This window comes from Zootoca vivipara, chromosome 14 (genome assembly GCF_965207765.1).
Source record: "Zootoca vivipara chromosome 14, rZooViv2.hap1.1, whole genome shotgun sequence".
Lineage (NCBI taxonomy): Eukaryota > Metazoa > Chordata > Lepidosauria > Squamata > Lacertidae > Zootoca > Zootoca vivipara.
This window is the reverse complement of record NC_142597.1, coordinates 3,455,182-3,480,170: the sequence shown is the minus strand read 5'-3', so window position 1 is coordinate 3,480,170 and position 24,989 is coordinate 3,455,182. Positions and strand designations below refer to the sequence as shown.

Sequence of the window (24,989 nt, the reverse complement as noted above, 5' to 3'; positions counted from 1 at the left end):
AGAGGTAATCAAAAATACCCTGGCAGCGGACATGGTTGTGTACTATGGAAGGGATACATTTCATGACAGCATGGGAACCAGCTGTTCCTGTTGTTATCACCAATATTAATTCTTTGAATTGACTAGGTAGGAATGGCCATGAGGTACTTATCTATCATCTATCTATCTATCTATCATCTATTTTTAATTTCTTTTATAAATAGCTTCCCATAAAACATCCCAAAGTGATTAGCAATAAAAAATATCAATGATTCATTCTCTGTTTACAGGTAGGTAGCCATGTTGGTCTGAGTCGAAGCAAAATAAAAAAATTTCTTCAGTAGCACCTTAAAGACCAACTAAGTTTTTATTTTGGTATGAGCTTTCGTGTGCATGCACACGAAAGCTCATTCTCTCTGTGTGTGTAATTTCAAATCTGATACAGATATAGACTGCATTAAGAATCTGCACGTAAAAGGTTTGTTGAAAAAGGAAAGTTTTCAACAGGCATTGAAATGATAATTAAGATAGCACATGTCTGCTATGTAATAATGGGATGAAGTTCTGAAGAGTAGGTGATCTCACAGAAAAGTCCTGATTCCTATGTTCTATGGAATGGCCCTACCCTATAGGTAAAAAGTAAAGGACCCCAGGATGGTTAAGTCCAGTCAAAGGTTGCAGCATTCATCTCACTTTCAGGCCAAGGGAGCCGGCATTTGCCCACAGACAGTTTTCCGGGTCATGTGGCCAGCATGACTAAACCACTACTGACAAATGGAGGACCGTGAAGAGTGCCAGAGCGGACGTAAATGCCATTTACCTTCCCACCACAGTGGTACCTATTTATCTACTTGCACTTTTGGCGTGCTATCGGACTGCTAGGCAGGCAGGAACTGGAACAGAGCAACAGGAGCTCACCCCATTGTGCGGATTTGAACCACCAACCTTCTGATCGGCAAGCCCAAAAGGCTCAGTGGTTTAGACCACAGCGCCACCCACATCCCTTCCTAGCCTATAAAAGGACTGTCATAGAGAAGAAGGCAAATCCCTCAATACCATAGAATCATAGAGTTGGAAGAAACCACAAGGGCCACCCAGTCCAACCCTCTGCCAAGCAGGAAACACCATCAAAGCATTCCTGACAGATGGCTGTCAAGCCTCCACTTAAAGACTTCAAAGAAGGAGACTCCACCACACTCCTTGGCAGCAAATTCCACTGTCAAACAGCTCTTACTGTCAGGAAGTTCTTCCTAATGTTTAGATGGAATCTTCTTTATTGTAGCTTTGCTCCGTGTCCGCTTCTCTGGAGCAGCAGAAAACAACCTTTCACCCTCTTTCATATGACATCCTTTTATATATTGAACATGGCTATCATATCACCCCTCAACCTTCTCTTCTCCAGGCTAAACATACCCAGCTCCCTAAGCCGTTCCTCATAAGGCATTATTTCCAGGCCTTTGACCATTTTTGTTGCCCTCCTCTGGACACGTTCCAGCTTGTCAGTATCCTTCTTGAACTGTGGTGCCCAGAACTGGACACAGTATTCCAGGTGAGGTCTGACCAGCACGGAATACAGTGGTACTATTACTTCCCTTGATCTATTTTTAAAAAAATAAATTTTATTGAATTGCACATTAAAAAATACACTCACAATCACACCAAAAAAATAAACAAAAATATCCAAAACATAACATACAACGAAACTTCAAACTGAACAAAAATAGAAAAACATGTCATAAACATAATCATAATCATAATCATATAATAATCATAACCGTAAATCATAATCATAAATTAAATCATAAATTATAATTATAAGTTAAATCATAAAGAACATAAACATAATCATAAATTAAATCATAAAAAATCTTCAACTAATTCTCTCATTCATTCTCTCTTTTATACCTCAAAATTTTTCTCTCCCCCTTCCCCCCCTACTTCCAGCCATTCCTACCGGTATATATTGAGTTGTTCCGTTCTTGATTGATGCATACTTATTTTCAATTTCTCTCTTTCTTTAATTTCTTCACCCTTCATAAATCTGCCACAAGATTTGCTTTTTCTACCTTATTTTTCAGATATATCTCAAAGGACTTCCAGTCTTTCCCTACTTTCTCCTTCCCTATTCCTTTTGAAATCCCATATTTTATGGCCAAATTTTTATATCCCATTAACTTCATTTGCCAATCTTCTATCTTTGGAGTCTTTTCGCTTTTCCAATTTTGCGAATTAGAATTCTGGCGGCTACTGTTGCGCACATCTATTTTTTCCTTGATTTCTTCATTTAACATGCTTAGGAGAAAAATTTCTGGTTCCTTCCTGAATGATATTCTAACTATTTTCTTTACCTCTCTGTAGACTTCATCCCAGAATTTTCTTATTTTTTTACACCACCACCAAATATGCATAAAAGTTCCAGTTTCTTCATTGCATCTCCAGCAAATATTGTTACTTCCTTTATATATCTTTGCCAATCGCACCGGGGTCAGATACCATCTAAATTGCATCTTGTAGATGTTTTCCTTTAAATCATAACTTGATATAATTTGGATATCCCTTTTCCATAATTTTTCCCACCTCTCATACATTATCGTTTTACCCAAATCTTGCGCTCATTTAATCATCACATTTTTTGTTAATTCTTCTTTAGTCTCCCATTCCAATATCAGATCGTATATATTTTTTATAAATTTATTTTTCCCCTCCAATATTATTTTCCCAAATTTGGACATCTCTTTTTCAAATCCAATTATACTATCTTTTTTAAATCTTTCATTAATTTGAAAATACTGCAATTTCATTATATTCTTTTAATTTCAAAATCCCATTTACCTCTTCTAACAAATTTTTATAAATCGGCCAATTAATTTCCATATTCATCTTTTTGACTGATATTATCTCTTTAGGTGATATCCACCAAGGTGTTTTCAGCTCCAATATAGCTTTATATTTTTTCCACACTTTATATATTGATTTCCTTATAAAATTATTCCAGAAGATGTTATACATTTCCATTTTGTCTCTCAGTATATACCAGGCATAGGCAACCTTTGGCTCCCAGATGTTTTGGAACTACGACTCCCATGATCCCTAGCTAACAGGGCCAGTGGTCAGGGATCATGGGAGTTGTAGTTCCAAAACATCTGGGAGCCAAAGGTTGCCTATGCCTGGTATATACCAATGTCATCCAAACCCCAACCCGGAACTTTCCAAATCTAATAATTCATTATTTTTTAATTCAATCCAATCTTTTAACCAATATAATGCAGCCGCGTCGTGGTATAATTTTACTTCCCTTGATCTTAAAATTATACTTCCCTTGATCTAGATGCTATACTCCTATTGATGCAGCCTAGAATTGCATTGGCTTTTTTAGCTGCTGCATCACACTGTTGACTCATGTCAAGTTTGTGGTCTACCAAGACTCCTAGATCCTTTTCACATGTACTGCTCTCAAGCCAGGTGTCTCCCATCCTGTATTTGTGCCTTTCATTTTTTTTGCCCAAGTGTAGTACTTTACATTTCTCCTTGTTAAAATTCATCTTGTTTGCTTTCGCCCAGTTGTCTAATCTGTTAAGGTCATTTTGAAGCGTCATCCTGTCCTCTGGGGTATTAGCCACCCTTCCCAATTTGGTGTCATCTGCAAACTTGCTCAGGATACCTTCAAGCCCACCATCCAAGTCATTGATAAAGATGTTGAATAAGACTGGGCCCAAGACAGAACCCTGTGGCACCCCACTAGTCACTACTCTCCAGGATGAAGAGGAGCCATTGATGAGCACCCTTTGGGTTCGGTCAGTCAGCCAGTTACAAATCCACTGAATGGTAGCATTGTCTAGCCTGCATTTTACCAGCTTCTTTACAAGAATATCATGGGGCACCTTGTCAAAGGCCCCAGTTTATGGGATTTGTGAGTGGAAGGTGACTATTGTACTCAGGTTCTTACTGAGGGCTTCCCATAGGTATGTCAGCTACTGCCTTATGGGGGTAGAGCAGATTAAATGGTCTTAAGTTACAGGAGGATAGATTTTGGTTGAATGTTAAGAGGAAGAGTACCTTGTGAATGGAATTGCTTAGAGTAGTGACCTTGGGTTAATCTGTGTTGCCCAGTTTAGCTGCATCAAAGATAACACAGACATGGGGCAAGAATCTTCTATGTCACCTTGAGCTCCTTGGAAAAAGTCTATATCTGTAGCTAGCTAGCTAGCTACCTACCTATTAATGTGTAATCATAAATGTCACAGACTGATCTCATGACCACAAGAACTGTTGCAACATTTTGACTATAGATCTATCCCAGTTAGAATTGTAAATGGTCAGGGGGGGGGACTGGCTACTTTTAAAAAATAATCATCATGATCATAACTATCTTGCTTTCAAGCCAGTTGATAGAACAACACAGCAGAGGGCAAGGCTGCCTTTTTCGTCTCCTCCAAAGCTGTTCTTAGAGTGAGAAATACTTGGAAATAAATTGCAGCGAGTGATGTACTTTTGAAATGAGCATGACTATGATCTCCAGTAGGGAGACGTATGAACCTGGGAAAAGCAACAGGAAGCAACTGTAGTGTTGAAAGATCAGGTCTTTCCTCAAGGATGGAGTTGCAATGCCAGGGGTGGGGGACCTTCTTTGCCACATTTCCTCTTGGCCAGCCCTCTGGGGTTGCACAGACTTGAAACAATGCTTACCAATAGCACCTCTGCTGAGCCAGGCACAACTTCATCACAGAAGGCCAAGACAAAAGTGCAAGTGCCTAGAGTGGATGTGGTCACTATTACAAATGGATGCATGCTGGGGGTGGGGAGAGATTGAAAGGTGAACCCAACTAATTCACACCTTCTAAAACAATGTTGTTGTTGTTGTTTAGTCGTGTCTGACTCTTCGTGACCCCATGGACCATATGCAAGCCAAATCACAGCTGTCTTCAAAAATTTGCATTTCTCTGACTTTTGAACTGCAGTTCTCCAGCCAAGCAATGTGTACAAAAATGCTTGTACTAGGGTAAAGCATGCACTAAATTGCATTTATTCATTCATTCTATTTCTTACATTTATGTACCACCTTTCCCCCCAAAGAGCTCAGGGTGGTGCACGTGGTTCTTCCCTCCCCATTTTACCCTCACAGCCACCCGGTGAGGTGGGTTGTTAGTGACATAGCATTCAAAAAATAGGGGAAATTGCATACAAAATTATGTGCATTAAGAGAAATTAACACTAAAACACTGATAAATTGTTGTGAGAGCTTTTGTTTTCTAATGCAAACTGGTAGAAAATGTAGAGAACTGAACAAGAGTGGGAAAATGAGAAACAAAAATGGACAACTGCTCATCCCTACACACAGCAAACACACCTCTAACCTGCACAGTCCTCTCTGCCACTGCTCAACTTTTTGCTGATCAACTTTTGTGTGTGGGGAGAGAAGAGCGATAATGAAAAGTGGGTGTTTAAACTCCCCTCCTGGATTCCTCTTTCCTCTCAGCTGACACAACTGAGCCAAGGACAAAGAAGGAGCTACTCCTTTGAGAACCACTGCTTCAAGGCATTCAGTACACCTTGAGGCACTGGCTCCTCTCATCCTTTAGTCTTCCCAACAGGAAAAGTGAGGGAAGCCGCTTGAATGCCGTACGGACGGTGGCGGGATACTCGGCTCACAGCTGAAGCCGCGAACAGAGGATCTTCCACATGCGGCGGTGGCGCGGTGCGATGGCTGCTTGCGCCGCTGCGCTCAGGCTGAGGCAGCAGGGCAAGCACTCCATGGGGTGTCTTCTTGTCACCCTCCCAGACATGGAACCCAGGGCGCACCCCCCCCCCCGCACGCCCCCACCTTGTGACGTCACTGGCTCTGTCCACTCTTCCCTTCAGGTACTGCTTGAAGTAGTGGTAGCTGGAAAAGGTGCTTTTGCAGGCCTATTTGGCTTGCTGTCCAGAAGGCTGGTGGGCCAGTGCAAGAGGCTTAGCAGGACAGATCAAGCCATCAGTTTCCTCAACCCTCCTATAATGGAAGCAGAAGCATCCATTGCAAAACACTTTACCTGAGAAGCACATGTCTGCTGCATTGTTGGTTTGGTTTGGGGTTTTTTTTGCAATAATTATCCAGCCATTGGCAGGGTAAGTAATAGTAGCCAATTTTAAGGTCGAAACAAAATTTAAAAATTCCTTCCACTAGCACCTTAGAGACCAACTAAGTTTGTCATTGGTATGAGCTTTCGTGTGCATGCACACTTATTCAGATACACTTCAGATACAAGTTTAATTTATAAAGCCTAGACTGCTTGAGGCCAGTTTACTTGAAGGGACGCTTTGCCCCATATATGCCGCCTTGTCCACTTTGAGGAGGGGTCTTAGAGGCTGTGAAACTGAGAACAAGTGCTTGCTGGTACATCTAAGAGCTGCAGGAGTGTCATCAGCGACACCTCAGAGCTATTGTGCATATCAAGCAATGAGATAAAATCGTGAATAATTAGATTTGGCAATTGAAGTTGCACAAACAGTCTTGAAACAACACTTGTAAAATAGCAGCTCTGCTGAGCAAGGCACGTCTTTGTCACACAAGGACAGCTAGGCTCCTAAAGCAAAGCACTTCATTCAGAATTTTTGCACAAGCAGAATTTCAGGAAGGAGATGAAAGGAATGTGGATGCCTCGCCCATGGCGACGTTGCAGCACAGGAGAATCCTCAGCCATACATGAAATCCGTTTGTGGAGCCAGAGAAGCAGCAGGTGAAACTGTAAGAGGCATTAGTCACCTCTACAAGAATCAAAGTCTTTGCAAGCTGCAAGAGGAGCAACTTTCCAAACAAGGTTGCACTTCCCTCTCCACCTGTAAACCAAATGCTATTAGGTGACATCCTATTGTTTGCCTGAGCTAGACTGAAGAGTCCAACAAGACAGTTCAGAGTTTTGGATATGATTGTTATTGCACTTCAAGACCCCCAAGCCACCCCCAGGAGAATAAAGACACAAGGACACAGAATTGAGGTTAATGTTAATGGGCAAAATTTAGGCCACAACTTTATTGCTTACAGAATGTGAGCGGCATTGGCTTAGGTATTGGCATCAACAGACTATATCTGACTCCTGCCCATGTTGCAGGAAGTCTGGAAGGGCAAACCACCAGTAGGGGGAGCCCCTCTGATCAACTTGAGCCCCCCCCCCCTGGGTTCCCACTGGGGTTGTGGCATGGCCCTAGCCCCTCCCCAGGCTTTGGACAAGAGCCACCCCCCCCGGATTCCTTTAACGGAATACCTTTACGCATGGAGGGGCAGGTGATGGCCGCACTTCCCCTCCCCCACACATCGCTATTCCAATGCCTTACCGCCAAACCTTACAAAGTTGTGAGGATTGCTACGAGGTAGGCGAAAACCAAGTGGCGAGGGCCAATTTGCCAAGTGGAAAAAGTCCTACCAGGCCCCTCAATGATGCCTAACCAAAGTCCATAGCAAGGCCAGCTACCCTGCCTAAAAGAGGGTGGCGCGAGGCTGAAAGAGGAGCTTCCAGAGTCGCGCTACGATTTAAATTGGCCCCGGCCACACCCCCATAGCACCCTGATTGGTCACCTGGCAAATGGCGTGGCTGGGACACCCTCAGCATGACGCAGGATGCTACTGCGCACTACGCTGAGGCGGGGGTGGGACCTGGTGGCCCAAGGGTAATTCTTCTAGAAAAAAATAGGTTCCAGAACGCACCATGAACACTCCCCTGGTTCTCTTATAATGGCAATGGTGCCCACCTGAGAGGTTCCAGAATGGAGTTTCATGCTCAGAGTAGCAGTCAATTTACATAAGGCACTGAATGCTCCCAAAGCCATGCATCACATAACCCATGAGGCAATCCCCATCCCAACATCACATAACCCATGAGGCAATCCCCATCCCAACATCACATAACCCATGAGGCAATCCCCATCCATGAAGCATTCCTATTCTCAAGTGCTTGGTCTGCAGCTTGGATAGAATAATAATTTAATAATAATAATTTATTATTTATACCCCGCCCATCTGGCTGGGTTTCCCCAGCCACTCTGGGCGGCTTCCAACAGAAAAATAAAACACAGTAATCTATTAAACATCAAAAGCCTCCCTGAACAGGGCTGCCTTCAGATGTCTCCTAAAAGTCTGGTGGTTGTTTTCCTCTTTGACATCTGTTGGGAGGGCGTTCCACAGGGCAGGCACCACCACCAAGAAGGCCCTCTGCCTAGTTCCCTGCAACTTGGCTTCTCACAACGAGGGAACCGCCAGAAGGCCCTCGGTGCTGGACCTCAGTGTCCGGACAGAATGATGGAGGTGGAGACGCTCCTTCAGGTATACTGGACCGAGGCCATTTAGGGCTTTAAAGGTCAGCACCAACACTTTGAATTGTGCTCGGAGTGCCTGGAGGCTGAACCAGAGTGTCAAGGCAGTGTGGAGTTCTGCTGGAATACCCAGCACTCCTTGCTCCTCATCAGCTTCAAACTCTGGGAAGGGAAGGGCTGAACCCTGACAGCTGCTAATCCCAGTTGCCTGACTTTTCCGAATCCCATGTGCCCCAACATGCTGCTGATAAAAGCCCTGTCAACTTCTGCCCAAGTTAGGGAAGGAGGTGCTATGTTCTGACAGGGTGCAAGAGCCCTCCCACCTCCTTCCCCAAACCCCGTAAGAGCTTGCTGGCTTTGGGAAGGAGGCAGTAGGGCTCTAGGAGCCTGTCAGAGCCTCGCGCCTCCTTCCCCAAAGCTAGGAAGTGCTCTTTCGCAATGTTGCTGCCATTGCAGGAACTGCTTCCGTGAGCCCCATCCACAGCCGGTGAGAAATTGGGGTGCCCCAGGACATAGAGCTGGAGGCACCTTCAAGGAAAGCATGGCTGTCCCTCATAAATCAGGGCACTTGGAAGGTTTGCAATCCAAGTGTCCTACCAGAAGCAGGAAGCGACTTATTTTCATTTGCAGTGAGCAAAGGTTTCGATATGCTTAAGTCAGGCATCCCCAAACTTCGGCCCTCCAGATGTTTTGGACTACAATTCCCATCACCACTGGTCCTCTTAGGTAGGGATCATGGGAGTTGTAGGCCAAAACATCTGGAGGGCCGCAGTTTGGGGATGCCTGGCTTAAGTATTATTACCTTCCTCCTTTTGTGATTTATATAATATGTGGTAGCATTACTATTTGTTTTGAGAGTAGACATTAGATGGAGTCTCTACCAAGAAGTGTATGAACAGAAGCCCGCTGTCCTGTGTTTGCGTATCCCTTCTCCCCTACCTCATTCTTAGCGCTCTCTCTCTCTCTCTCTCTCTCTATATATATATATATCCTTCACTCTAAAGAAAGTTTTGTTGAAGTTCATGTTGCCTCTTGAGTGAAGCTTGAGTGTAACTCTCTTCTGCATTAGTACTGTCAAATTCCTTGTTCTGAGGATTTTCTCCCACTCTATAGATTTCCAAATGTCATGAAATATGACTCTAAAAGAAGATGTCTCTCTTCTCTCAGCTCAATCATTTTGTCCCTTACCATTCATTGTCTTCTTTTATTTGAATCTTTAAATAGCTTTAAGGAGGATTTTTTTATTGAAAACTAAGCTGGTTGATGTGCTGTGATGATACTTCCAGACACAAATGTTTCAAGTAGCTTAGTCCTAATAATAATAATAATTATAATGATCATCCAAACAATGGTAATATATTTGTTATGAATGCCACGTTGGATATTTTCTGGCATCACACCGCCCTAGTCATAACATAGCAGATTTCACTTGGTTTGTCAGGAAAGGGTCCCTATGTTCTAGTATGATTTTCTCCTCTCTTAAACATCAGCGAACACCTTGTGGAAATCGGCATATCGCATGTAGAGTGGTGCCTTTGCCAGGGGTGGAAGGAACAGGTATGCTTGATAAGTTCTGAGATTCTAGAAGAATCACAGGTGTCTCACTTTATTTTTCACAAAATTAGCAATCAGTTTTTTCTTCAGCTGACATAATACAACATTTGCATGACTTGAACATTCTTTTAGAACTGCACACTTTTTTTCCAGAAATGTGTGTCTTGTTCAACATTTTTTAAAGCCCTGCATGAAGCTGCTGTTAACCCTGAAGTGGGATGAGAGGATACTTACACAGATCCCAACCCCTCTCTTCCATGGGGCTAATTGTACATAGGTCAGGTTAGCTTTCAGGAGCAGCCAGCAGGAAGGGCCACTGGCTTACCAGGAGGGAGAACAGCAAGGTGGCAGAGAGGATGGAAACACTATAAACACACCAGAGGGACTGGTGCCAGACTGGCTCCACCAAGATGTTCTTACTGTGGCACCCTCCCCACCGCCTTACCCCTCTTACTACCCATTGGCATAAACCAAAGTCCATGCCAGGAGGCCAGGTAAGCATTTCTGCCCCTCCCCAAGGACCACTCCTATTAGGTGGGTTGGATTTATGAATCACTCCCTGCAATGAAAGCATCCCAACATGAAAACGTTACAACATGAAAAAATACAGTGATGAAACATAGACATTAAAAACATCCAGTTTTAGATGCTGCCCAAAGGCCCAGAAAAACAAAAACATCTTGGCCTGGTGGCAAAATGATGATGGGCCTCCCTCAGGAGAGCATCCCCAGACAAAGAACTACTCGGGAAAGGTTGTTCTCTCATCACCACCCCCTGGACCTCCATCAGAAGTGCCATGTGGAAAGGGGCCTTTGGGGGGAAGTGGTCCTGTACTAATAGGGGGCCTGAGCTGTATAAGGTTTTAAAAATCAAAACCAGCACTTTGATTGGGCCTGGAAACAAATTAGCAGCCAGTACAGTTGAGCTAGAACCAGTATTGCACGTTTATGCTTTCTTGTCTCAATTAACAATCACCATATTCTGCACTAGCAGTGGATTCCATATCATTTTCAAAGGCAACCCCACATGTAACTCATTGCAGTAGTCTAACCTGCAGTTTACTAGAGCATAGACCAGTGAAGCCAGGCTATCCCATGCACACAGGGTTGCAGCTAGAGTACCAGTAAAAATTGATTGGAGGTTACTGTCACTTTCTATGACATTGTTGGATGCAAGGTACTTCCAGGCTGCATATCTGCTTCTTCAAGGGGTGTATAACCCCAATCAGAACAGGAAGCATTCCATTCATCCATACTGAGGAACCACCCACTAAGAGTGGCTCAATTGACCTTCAGTTTGTTGGCTTTCATTCAGTCCATTACGAAGGCCAGGCACCACTCTCATCACATCCCTTGCCTCACCTGCTTGAGCAGCTAAGAAATAGTATTGTGTGTCATTAGCATGCTGAAGACAATGAACTTTAAAACTCCCAATGTCCATACTGAGCAGTTTTATGTAGATATTGAGCAGAATGGGGGATAAAATTGAACCTGAGAAACCCCACAGGAGCAGAGCGGAGTGAGTCTGAGGAGCGGCAGCACGGGCAGGAGAGAAAGCGCTTGAGTTGTGTTGTGTGTGAGGGAGAGAGCGCATGCGTGTTTCCTCCTCCCTGCCACCTTCGCCAGGCTCCTTTCCGCCTTTCTCTCGGTCTCTCTCTCGGGGTGACCACCCCCTCCCCTCAGGGGGGCCTGGATGACCACGCCTCCTGGGGGATCCCGGCCACGTCATCGCCAGCCAGCCAATCAGGTGGCTGGGGGGGCATGGCCGGGCCCCGTGGCTTGCCTGCCCCCCCCCCTAGTTTTGATCCTGGGTACGCCCATGACTGATGGTATCAAAAGCCACAAAAAGGTCAAGGAAAATCAACAGGGGCATACTTCACCTGTCCCTCTCACAACTTAGGTCTTCATACAGGGTGATCGAGGCAACCTTGGTGCAATTGAAATGGATCTATAAAAAGTCCCATCCAAGGGTGTCTGAAGTTGATCAGTGACTCCCTGGTCCAAAACATTATTCAAGGAGACATATGTAATTGACCTAGAGTTGTTCAAGTCTTCTGGGTCCAAGGAGGCTTTTTAAAGGAGAGGTTTTACTGCTGCCTCTTTCAGACACAGCAGCAATATCAAAAGCAACATGATGGCCTCTTTCAGACAGCCTGGAGTCACACTCTCTCCTAAACATAAAGGTAAAGGGACCCCTGACCATTAGGTCCAGTCGTGACTGACTCTGGGGTTGCAGCACTCATCTCGCATTATTGGCCGAGGGAGCCGGCGTACAGCTTCCAGGCCATGTGGCCAGCATGACAAAGCCGCTTCTGGTGAACCAAAGCAGCGCACGGAAACGCCGTTTACCTTCCCACCTATTTATCTAATTGCACTTTGACGTGCTTTTGAACTGCTAGGTTGGCAGGAGCAGGGACTGAACAATGGGAGCTCACCCCGTCGTGGGGATTCGAACCGCCAACCTTCTGATCGGCAAGCCTTAGGCTCTGTGGTTTAACCCACAGCGCCACCCACGTCCCATCTCTCTCTCCTAGAGACGCATTAATATTTGATCAGCTGGTGCCCCCCCCCCCCCGCTGGACAGGGGCGCTGTCATGGTGCGCGCCGATGTAATGACATTGCGACATGATGGCGGTGCAGCTTGCACACTTTGGCGCAGTGGTGGCAACTAGCAGAGCCGCAGGCCTTAATCCAGTTGCTGCCACCGTGCCAGAGCACCAGAGGTAAAGTGGCACTCCTTGTGCACAAAGGAGGCCACGGAAACGGCAGGCAGTATGGCTGCTGCGGGTGGTGGGCAGAGGTGGCTGCGCATGGTAGGCAGTGTGCGGAGGTGGCCATGGAGGCGGTGGGGGTGGAGGCAGCTGGGCACCCAGGGCACCCACAGGAAAAAATTGTGGGAACTAGGGTAACCCACACCCATCCAGGTGCCATATTATTATACAGTATCAATATCCCCAAGCCTTATCAACTGAAATTCATCCACTAAAACTTGAATAGACAGTGCTCTGGATACTGCTGGAAACTGACCTGCTATAATCCCAATGGTTGCAAGTGATTTTATCCTCAAAATGACTTGCAAATAAGTCACAGGAGGCTATTGAGGGTTCCACCAGCACCTTTGGGCGAGAATGTAAGAGACCCTATGCCACCCTCTAAAGCTGTGCTGGACAAAGGACAGAGGCAGAGACGTAAGTCTTCACTGCCATCACCACCACAAAGTGGGCAAACACCTGTTATATCTGTCTTTCGACCTGCTTCATTTTCCTCGATGCATTAGATCAGGAGAAGAATGCTCCTCTCCCAAATGTCAGTGGTCCAATGAAATTCAAAGCCTCCTGCGCCTGTCTTAAAATTAAGAAAACATGGAGAGATCTGATCTTGGTTTGAACTTCAGGACTGCATCAGGGTGGCATTCAGAATCCAACCTGTAGCTGCATGATAGCCAGGGAGGCCTCCCGCAGCTGGGTCCATTATTTATTTATTGTTAAAAGTATGTCTTACTCTAGTTCAAAGCACTGTTTTAACATTTATGTTAAAATTGTTAGCATCATAAAATCAAATGCAATTGAAACAGGATCATCAGTTTAAACATTACCTGTAAAAACAACTACAGAGGCCAAAATAAGCACAATTGAAAGCAGGTAAGCAGCAACAATGTAAACAGAAGGCCTGTTGAAACAGGAAGGATTTATGAGTTTTACCTAACACCTGTGGCTACAGAACTAATTAATATATAGGAGGCAATTCCATGATAAAAGGACCACCATTGCAAAGGCCTTGCTCTAACAACCCACAGACCTAAATACCTCCAGGAATGGGATAAAAGCCAAAATTTCACTCACTCATCTTAAGAGGGATGGGGGAGGTCTTCTGGATAGAGCTATTCTTTGAGGTGTGCTAGCTGCAGCCTATGGAGGAATCTAATGGCTAAAGACAATACTAAGGTGCCTAGAATTGGACAGTAAGTAATCATAGAAATCACAGAATTGTAGAGCTGGAACGGTGGCTGAGAGTAATCTAGTGGTCCAACTCCCTGCAGTGCAGGAATAGGCAGCTGTCCCATAGGGGGATTGAACCTGCAACCTTGGCATTATCATCACCATGCTCTAACCAACTGAGCTATGATTTCAGGTGAAAGCCAGCATGGTGTACAGGATAGAGTGCTAGATTTAAACTGGAGAAATCTGAGTTCAAATCTTCATTTTACCACAAAGCTTACACATTGGTCTTGGAGTAGCTCTGAGCCTAACCTTACCTCTCACAGTTGCTCAAATGGTTAGTTAAAATGGCAAGTGGGGCTTTCTATACAGGTCTGAGCTTTTTTCTTTTTCATTTAAAAATAGTTTATTTGCCACAGCATATATTTCAAACATTCTCATAATCTTAAAAACCATAAAATAACACACCATGTGTTCAAATCTCATTAAACAGAAGGAGTACATTATATCTGCAACAATTTGAAAGGTTAAATATCTGCTTTTAATGTTTGATGGATTTTTGTATTTTAGAATTTCTGTTTTTTTGGAAGCCGCCCAGAGTGGCTGGGGGAACCCGGCCAGATGGGCGGGGTATAAATAAATTATTATTATTATTATTATTATTATTATTATTATTATTATTATTATTATTAAAATGTATACTTCAAGTATTCCAAACTATGTTACCCACCCCAAACACTACTCCCGCATGTGCCTCACTACCTGTGTGTTCAATAAAATCGCCCCATACTGCATAGAAGTTACCATTTTTCTTTTGGTCTCTTGCTACCCGCAGTTTCCATGTTAGCTTTTTCAACAAAGCTGTCCGCCAGACCGCTTCATACCACTTATCCATGGTTAACAGTTGCAATGTTTTCCATGTTCTGGCTATGGTCGTTCTTGCCGCAGACAATAAATGGGTTATAAGAACTTTATTTCTAATTATTGGTGAGTCCTGACTGTACATATTAAGCAATGCCAGTCCTGGGGACTGTCTGTCTTGTAATGAAAGATATTTCTGCAAAGACATTTCCCTAGATGTTTTCTTTTTTTGAACACTCCCACCACATCCGTCTGTATGTCCTGATAGTGGGACACCCTCTCCAACACATAGGAGAGCTGTTGGGTTTTATATAAGCTAGAGGTCTAGGTGTTAAATACCAGCCATGTGCTATTTTGAGGGCTCTTTCTCTTGTCATTGCCGAAATAGATTTATACAGGGCTTTGATCCACAGTCCATTCCATGCATCTTCCTCAATTTCTAAATCCCGATTTGATCCCCACCATTCTCTCATATTATTCTGGGGAAAGAAATATGCCTCTATAGTTGATTTATACAGGAATGATATTAATCCTTTCATTCCTATGTTCTCTAATAATCCAACGAATTTTGGGATAAATCCAAACTTTTTAATCACTTCAATTAAATACCTGGGTTCTACACAATCAAATGCTTTAAATACAGTATATCCAATGATAGACAGGCTAATGTTGAAGTTATCTTCTTGCTGTGATATATTAAGTTCAGGAATTTTCTAATTGGGTTTGCAATTTTGCGTCCTGGAACAAACCCTGCTTGGTCCAGGTGGATCTATTTCCCAATAAATTCAAGGCTTTTTGAAAGAAGAGTGCGCTAAAAAGTATCATAAATATATGAGTCAAATATGCTATTTTCTCCCCAAACAAGGGGAGTCCAATCTTGTTTATGGGCAGTGTTCTCTGTAGAGCACGAGTCTTCAACCTTTTCAGTCCTGAGACCCGCCTATAACTTAAACATGTATTTGGGGACCCATTTCTTTTATTTATTTATTTTTACCACTAAGGCAGTGGTGTAGTTGTAGCCATTATAGACCAGACTTTGACTAAGTAGGGAATTCCTGAAGACCAGTGCTGCAGAGCAGAGGTTCCCAAACTGTGGTCCACAGACATCATTCAGGCAGTCTGCAATGGTTCTCTGGATTTGTGGTTAAAAATGAGAGATCTATCAAATTAAATTGAATTTTTAATTGTGTTTATATTGCTTCTTTTATTTCTTTTATGTCATTTTATTGTATTACATGAAACAATAAAATACAATAATAATGATTTTTAAACAAAAGTAATAAAAATACAATTAAAATTATGCAGCTTTTGACACAACACATTACAAGTGCTACAACAGGCAAAAAACAAACAATTAAAATGTATTTATTTATTTTATATAAAAAATTATACACTGCTTAATTTTTATAAAACCCCAAAGTGGTTTACAAAAGGATAAAAGAAAAAATCAAGAAAAAATACAACCATGCTTTAAAACATACAAAAGTAAAAATACTAAAACATATTAAAATCACTTCAACTTTCCTTTCAAATTAAATGGTCTACCAACACCCTCAACAAATTTCAAGTGGTCCATTGGGGGCAGTTTGGCAACACTGGCATATTGTGGTGCCAGTGTTGCTCCATCAAAGATTTAGATCAGGCATGGCCAAACTTGACCCTCCAGCTGTTTTGGGACTACAACTCCCATCATCCCTAGCTAACAGGACCAGTGGTCAGGGATGATGGGAATTGTAGTCCCAAAGCAGCTGGCGGGCCAAGTTTGGCCATGCCTGATTTAGATGAACCCAGCTGTGGATTTCAGACTGACAACCCCTTTCTAGTTTTTGAAATTATCAGAAATAATTTCTTTTCATTTATGTGGAGGTGAAACAGGAAACAAACTTGACTTTGGTGTCTTAGTTCAGACCCCTTCCTTTTATCTTAGTGAGAGGACAGACATGGTTCTACCAGGCGTGTAAGTGTTGAAGCAGAAGGTGCTGTTGAACCTCTGTTGGCAGAGCATCCCACAAGAATGGGCCGTTGACACCAAAGGCACAGTTTCTTCTTGTTGTCCAATAAGCCTCACCAACTCAGGGAATGTCCAGCAATGCCCCTGCGGACGATCTCAGTGATCAAGCTGGGATAAAGATCCAGGCAGCCCCTGAGATACTCTGGATCTAAGCTGATGAGGGAGTTGTAAATTAATGCAAGGACTTTGGACCTGGCTTGGTAGTAGATGGTCCATAATATGCAATAGTTAGGTGTGTGTGTAATCATCAATATTAATAGTCATCAATATTGATATTGATATGATTAATATAAAGTTGCCAATCTGCAACTTTAATAATATATGGAATTTAAGCTAGCGGTTATATTGCCCTTGACTTTAAATAGGCTTATGTATGGCTGTTATCCAGTCTCCTCCTCACTACCTATACCCCCAAATCCAATCCCAACCATGTATTTGTCTTTTCTGGTCAGCCAGGTTGGCTCTTTAATGCACGTTGGAAGGACATTGCTTCCCTCAAAGAATCCTGGGAAATGTAGCTCTGGGAGGGGTAGCTGTAACTCTGTAAATCACCATTAAGCTTCTTCTTTAAAAGTGTTTTGCATGATGTCTGAACTGATCCAGAGACCAAGAGTGAGTGGATGCTGAAGTGATGGGATCAGCGGCAGCAAGGCTGCCAAAGAGGAAGCCCTGGCCCTCCTCTTCTTGCCATCCCAGTTGCCAGCCTGGCTGGTACTCTGCAGGCTGGGCTCCAGCGTGATCTCTGCAGCTTTCCCACTCCGAGGCGGTGACTTAGCCGCCATCTCAACAACCGAGGAGGCAGCTTCCCTCTCAGCCTCTGCTGCCTCCTCAGCACCAGAGGAGGAAGGTGGCAGCAGCTGCTCTCAGAGACTCATGCGGCGACAATGTGGATTGGTTCACTGGCCAAATCCAGGCAAGGGGAGGAGTGGGGATTGGTTGGAAAACCAGCAGAAAAAGGCCAGGCCACCACCAAGAACTGGTCAGTAGCACAGATTGGAAGTCCAGGAAGATCTGGGGGAGGGTAACAGGGAAGAATCATGCCTGTTAAATACACAATAGAAAAAAAGTTGGGCTTTCTTTACCAATAAAATGCAGCATTAAGGAAAGTCATTTTCACAGGTCCAGCTGTTCAGATATCTGAATCAGCTGTTTGTATAGTGAGGTTTGGGTACAAATTCATCGTTTGGATATGTGAATTTTCATGTAATGAGCATTGAGATACCAGGACCGGCATGTATTCAGATTTCTGTTGGACATACTGTAGTCGTTGCTCAGACTTATACTAGGTGTTAGGGCTACCAAACATTCTATAGATGTGCTGAGCAAAATTTGCATACCCCCAAAAACTATTCTCTTTCAGCTATAACTGATACATTGAATCTCTGCAAGTAATTACATACACTAATGCTAGATCTGCTCTACTTAAAGAAGAGGAAAGCTTGAGACCCATGCTGCCCTGTAGTGTTCTCCTGTAATTATGTCCAAAATTGTTTTTTAATTATTTCATCTGCAGTTTATTTTGCTCCTCCCAGCCCTCCTCCCTTGTAAGCTAAATTTGGCTGTTTATAACACTCACTTATTTTCTCCTAGATGGATCAGGAAACTTTAGCTGAGTTGTTAGTCTTTAAGATAATTGGGCACTTACACTATAGAGACAGTTCACTCTTAAGCACGCTCCACTTTGCTGTAATATGGGCAGGAATATTTGAAAGAAATTGCTTTGTAGGGGTGGTGGTGTGGTATAGCGCAGTGCATCACGCAGTCTCACCTCCATGTGTGTCCTTATTCAGAAAGGTGCTGATCACCTGTGCCTCAGTGTATTAACAGAATTGAGATGCCTTTATCAAAGAGCTTTCTAAACCAGACAGCTCCTGATCAGATAAAAGGCTGCATGCAGAGAAATGATCTTATTACTTCAAGAGGAGTTTGAACGGCTCAGGCAGGCCCCCCAGAATCAGGGCATATATGGCTTGAGAGACATATAATTTGAATCAAAGAATGTTCAAGAGCAGGAGTTCCCAAACTGCCCACAATGTTTCCTACACCGTTCAAACTTGCAACATCTAAATAAAAAAAGCATCAAGTCAACAGGTTATCTGGAAGGTGATCATTCTTATATTGGGGCTGAGTAGCAAGCAGAGTAAAGTTATTATAGCCTACAGAGAACTCCTTGTCAAAAATTCTCAGCATCAAAAATCCACACAAACAGAGAGCTAGGCAAGCTAAAGTCCTGTTGAAACTATTGGACTAAAGTGCACCTAACTGCACACAGAGCCACAGAATGGTGCTAAAAGTTTCCTTTGGGAAGGGATGGGGAGAAAAGTTGCTTGATTGCAAGGTAATATTATAATCCTATTGCAGTATCATTCAGCTACAGGCTGTTGAACTTTGAAACTGTGGATTTTTCTTGTGTCTACAGTTTTGGAATAATCTAGTACATTGTATTATAAGTTGTCAAACAGCTGTGCCAGGCTGTTGACTCTCACCAGAGAGGCTCTGCTACTAAAACATTTGATGTAAGATTATTTTTAGCTTTTTTCACTGCTGAATCATAAAGCTATTCTCAGAATTTTCTGCCAAATTCACAGAGTACATTTATGAGGGTTTGTTTTTTTAGATCAAATTAGTTTGAAACAGATGACCATATGGCTAATTCACACCACTCAAACCATTGAGAAACATTTTGCCCGACATTGTATTTTGACTTCTATACCAGTAAAGACAGATAAAAATCAAATAGTGACTTTTACATTGTTGTCAGAAATATAAAATGACAATAGAATCCAAGGAATTACTTGGAGATATATTGGCAAATAAAACCATCCATTGCTGTGACGATACTGAGACCAAAGAACAATGTGGGAGTTGAGCTAGCAACCTTGACTTAGCATATTCCATCTGATCTTGCATTACACTAGAATTCTTCCTGTCATTTTAACCTAATATTTCTGTTGATTTAATAGACCCCTGTGCCTCTGTGGAATAAACATAAATCCCCAATATATTCCATCAGTGCTGTCAGAATTACTACAATTAGGTGGTGGACCTAATCAAGGTCCTCCCACTATAGGCTGTGATCATACAGAAAGCTGCATGAATAATATCTTGAGTGGCTCTAACCAAGAAGATGAAGCAGATTTAAACTCACACTTCTTTCATCCCATACCTGGAGGACACCATGGCCAAAGACCTCTCATATTACCTGTGTTAAAGACAAACTGTTAAATATCAAGCATGGTTTTAAAAATATTCCGAGATTAAGAAGGATCTAGGAATTATTGTTGTGATCTGTACTCTGCAGGGCAACAGTTGGGCTATAAATAATATATTTCCATTTGAAAAGCATAGTCCGGTCAATGAAACTCAACTGGGTCTTAGACATATTAGCAATGGGGGCATTTATTGAAGCAGGCTCCTGCCCCATCCCGATGATGGTAGACTTACGGTAGATCTCTTGAGGGCATGTAGCAGGAGCCCCCAGTCTGGCACCCCCAGCACAGTCTGCCCTGGTGCTCCTCTCCACGAGGGTTGGTTTCTCCAGTGGGCTGAGCAGCACTAGGGGCACCTGCTTTGACCCCCTCAAAAATTCACACCCGGGGCCAGGGCCCCTCTGGCACACACCCCCTCTCCATGCTATGTCCCTGGGAAATAGACATTCTCCCACAGTTCGCCGACTGAGTAGCTGGGTGGCAGGAGGAGAGTTGTGAATGTTTTTGCATTCTGTTCTTTGGACAGATCAGTTTCTCTTGGAGAAGAGTGTGTAATAGAGAATGACCCTGTTGCAATGAACACTCATACCATAAGGAATGCTAATACTTACAGCGCCTCATGTTTTCAGTGACATGGGAAATGTTGCCTCTGAGCAAGCCCTAATTTAACACTACATAATAACATTGGCCAAAAGTGCTGCTTGTAATTATGTATGTAAAGTCCTATTAATTTCATTGAAACTTAGTTGTATATAATTGTGCCCAATATTATAACCATAGCTTTCTTTGATGAGATCATAGATACTTCTGTAATTAAATTTCCTTCCGAAATATTTTCATGTGCACTGAACGTAAAATTCAAGTAAAAGTTGTTCTTCATTTATATTATTTATATTATTTTCCAAGTCTAGAAAACTCCATTTCACAAAACAGACTGAACTTTTAATGATAGACCTAACTTCTTTTTTTGTAGAGGTTTTTATTTTTATCATAAAGCCCCCAGAGCTGCTTGCATACAAGAACATCAATAAAACAGCATAAAATAAATACAATTTAAAAATAATGTACAGTTTTAATCTCCAATACAAACAGGGATCCAGGTGGTGGTGGGGAATCAAGTTTCATCACGCAAAGGCTTCAGAAAATTTTAATGGCAGACATTCCTAAAGTTTCAAGTGTCCAGAAGAGGGCACTAAACTGTGGCCTCTGTTGGTCTTTAATTTAAATACTTCATTAAATCAGTGGGAAATGGAAAGAGGAAAGTGACACTAACTGAAGGAAGTTAAAGACAAAGAAATCTTTGCAGAATTGCAGTAATTATGTTTGTTATGTCCTCATCATACTTTTTCTGGTTAGAGTGATTCTGTATGTGTTTGTAGTTTTTTTTCAGGGATAGTGTGAGCTGAAAAATTCAGCAGCATAGAGAAAAGTAAATGAAAATAGAAGATTATTTGACAGCAGTTGGGATAGAAAGATCACTTTGCCCTCTCAGTAAGAGGGATTTCTGCTGCTGTATAATTCAAGACGTGTCTGTATGAACTGGATTCATAAACTTCATTCTGTAGATACTGGAACATCCCAAACCCTGTGAGGATTTTAGTGAGCTACATACCAAGACTGCAGCTTCCCTGATTATGGTAGAGCCAGCTACCACATTGTGCTTCCATACATCCTGAGACAGGGCATACTAAAGAGATGAATTAATGCAAAGATCACGTTGGGATAGATTATGGTTAGCTACACATAAAAAAATAATAGATTTATCCCTAGTATGTTTTAAGTATGCACCTAAAAATGTAAGTTGGTGATGTAATGAAATGTGTTTCCAAATGCACATTATCTTCTAAGCACACATCCCAAGGAGCCATAATGTTTACCTCAGCATAATGTCATCATGGTTTTTCTCCTCAATCGGTGAATTGTTGTTATATGTTTTATATATATGTTATATGTTAAATGACTGTATAAAGGTAATCTTAATACTGTATAAGCAAACCTTTGCTGCTGTAGAACTACCATTATTTGTGCAGTCTTTTTAAAATTAGCTAATGTTGTTCCAGAAGGAATCAGCTGGTCATAAACTATGGCGGCATCCTCTAAAACTGATTCTCTCCCGGTCCCTTTGGACTTTCACAGCCAATTTTTGTACGAGCCCAGTATTTTTGCCTATGCAGTTGGAATTGGAGAATTTAAAAGGAATTAAGTAGAAGTATAAGGAATTCCTAGAACATCATCCAAACTCACCAGCTAGCTTCTCAGTAGGGGTGACCACTTGGCAGTCTCCTCTTCAAGTTAAATGAATTGGGCAACAACATGAGTGTGTTCAGCAGTGTAATCAAAACTACACAAGACTAGGTATTGTTAATGGCAAAAAGGATTCCCGCCTTCTGCCACTGGGACATCATTAATCTTTGCAGAAAAGCTTCAGGACCCCTTTCACCCAGAAGAGTCCCAATGATGAAGCAGATAAATTATAAAACACTAACTCTGCTGATACCAGGACAAAGTATGACTGTGATTGTGTGAGTTCTTCTGGGCCCATTCTTCTTGTGTCTGCATGCTTAGTAACATGACCTTGGATTTATTTGCACAGTGGATACCACAACCAGGCTCATGTTGAAGAGGTCAGCTGTTTTGTTCAAAACAATGAAATGGTGATAGAGACATCCGGTTCATATGAGAAATGGTTGGTGAAAACACACAGCTAGCAGGCTGCGAAAGAACTGCAGGATTGCAGTGAAAGGCAGTGAAGAGCAGAACTCTCCAATGGATAAATCAAGATACTGGTTAGTGTTGCTGTTGCAGGCAGAACAGTGACAGGCAGGCAGGCAGGCAGGCAGGCAGGCAGGCAGGCAGGCAGGCAGGCAGGCAGGCAGGAAGGAAGGAAGGAAGGAAGGAAGATGGTAATGGACTTGGCACTATCATGGGCCTTGAGAAGAAGATGGATTTTACTAAAAGTAGTTGTATGTTAGCAGGACAGGGGCATCATCCTGGGAGCACCAATAGTCATTAACATCCCAAATGCCAAACATTGGACCTCTTGCTCTTATTTACAGTTTGGCTATTGATTTGGACAAAACAATTCTCTCCCCACTGTGCTTCACTATTGCCATCTGCTCAATGGAAACGATAGCAATGGCAAGAGCAGATGTTTGCTGTATGTTTTCAACTTCTTAGGCTGAGTAAGAGCTCAGATAAGGGCAAGACACTATGATATAATTCTGCAGGAAATGAGCTGCAACCATGGGCCAAGTCAAGTGTGAAGTCCCTCATTGTTCAGACACAGAATGGATTTCAGCCCTTCTGACCTACAGTGGCTCACTCTTCCTTCCTTCTCTCCTACCCCTACCCGTTTTGGGTTATTAAGGAGTTCTGGTGAGTCACCAACACCCAGGATTAGTGAATGAGTTGGCCATTTCACATCAAAGCAATAAGGATTGTAACATATTCACAAGATAGAGAGAACTCAATCTCTGCTCTGTAAGGCGGGATTGGGGAAGAGGGCAGGAGTTCATTGAATTCCCACTTCAGCAATCAAGTGTGGGCTTGTCAGAGGGGGCCAGGGAAGCTTGCGACTCATGCCTTGTTTTTTACAAGGTCAAATATTTAAAGGAATGAAATGAAATATTGGAAAGGTTTTTTTTAAAAAAAAAAACATCCATTACCACAATCACTGTTGAGTATGAGACTCTTAATCTCAGGGTCATGGGTGCGAGCCCCATGTTCCTGTGTTGCAGGGGGTTGGACTAGATGACCCTCATGGTCTCTTCCAACGCTACAATTTTATGATTCTGTTATATGAACCCATATCAAATACCTAGCATTAGGTCAAGTCTCCCGTACTTAATTGTTCTTTGCACCATCATCACCAGTTTCCCAGCGCAAAAACAGTGCATCACTTTGCTTCACCCTCATCTAGCCATTTTGGCAGAAGGGATAAGAACATAAGATGAGCTAATGGGCCATCTAGTTCAGCATCCTGTTCTCACAGGGACTGACCAGATGCCTGTGGGAAGCCTGCAAGCTAGTTGCTGCCTGGTTCTTTACATAGACACTGTGCTTTTAACAGCTGCATTGATGCACCAGGTCACCCCATTCCAGGCATCACCTTCAGGCAAAAGGATAAACTAGAAGAGGAGTAAAAGTAATTGGTTCTGCTCATGATAACATAATAATTAGCATTGTCTGAAGCCACAATCTTTTGCACACTTACTTGGAATTATGTTCCACTTCAGTATGATTTAAGTTCCAAATAAACATTCATAGGATCAGGTACAGTACAAATCGACAACTTCTGAAACATTCAACTACATTGAGCATTTATCAATAGCTATCATAGCAAAATAATTAAATAGTTTCTATATACATCTATGAACATGGCAGGTGCCAGCCTAAAGTTGGTGGTACAGTTATTTTATAACATTCTTTGTCTCAGTTATTTGCACTCAAATACAAAAATGTGAGAGAATGATACAAGGGCACAGAAATAATGAGCTGATTGATCCTTTATTATAATTTATTACATTTATTAGTCACTCTGTCTTTTCCAAGGCAACTTTGACAGCCTGGATAGCTCAGTTGGTTAGAGCATGGTGCTGATAATGCCAAGGTTGCAGGTTTGATCCCTGTGTGGGACAGCTGCATTTTCCTGCACTGCAGGGGGTTGGGCTAGATGATCCTCAGGGTCCCTTCAAATTCTACAATTCTTTGATTCTAACTTACGACCAAATTTTCCATTTCTTTTACCAATCTGCTTGTATCCTCCTTTCCCCTCCCCCCATCATATTTTGAAACATACCTCAGTAAGCATGAGGTGTACATACATAGTCACTTCTCTGCAATCAATCATGTCCTGCCAATTCAGCCTTTAAAACAAAGAAGAGCCATTGGGCTACAGCAATGCTGGGCCTACCAGGCAGACTGAGGCCACCACCTCAGATGACAGGAGCTGGGGGCAGCCCCTAGATGTTCCCCCTGAGCTCCGCAGCAATTCTCTATTGGAAGGAAGAGATGTGAACATCACATAGCCTCTCCATGGTCCCCTAAAGTAGCCTGTTGTGTTGGGTCGGGTGAAGAATGTTACCCCAGTACTGAAGTAAGAATGATCAGTCAGTCCAGTTGACTGTTGTACTTGGGATGAGAGGGATGCACC

At 42.8% G+C, this 24,989-nt stretch overlaps 1 protein-coding gene across 3 annotated transcripts in view; it reads left to right on the top strand.

The window, feature by feature from the left end:
• The window catches only part of PEBP4 (phosphatidylethanolamine binding protein 4), a 251,323-nt gene that overhangs the window by 213,929 nt on the left and 12,405 nt on the right, over positions 1-24,989 (top strand). The window lies entirely within an intron of this gene.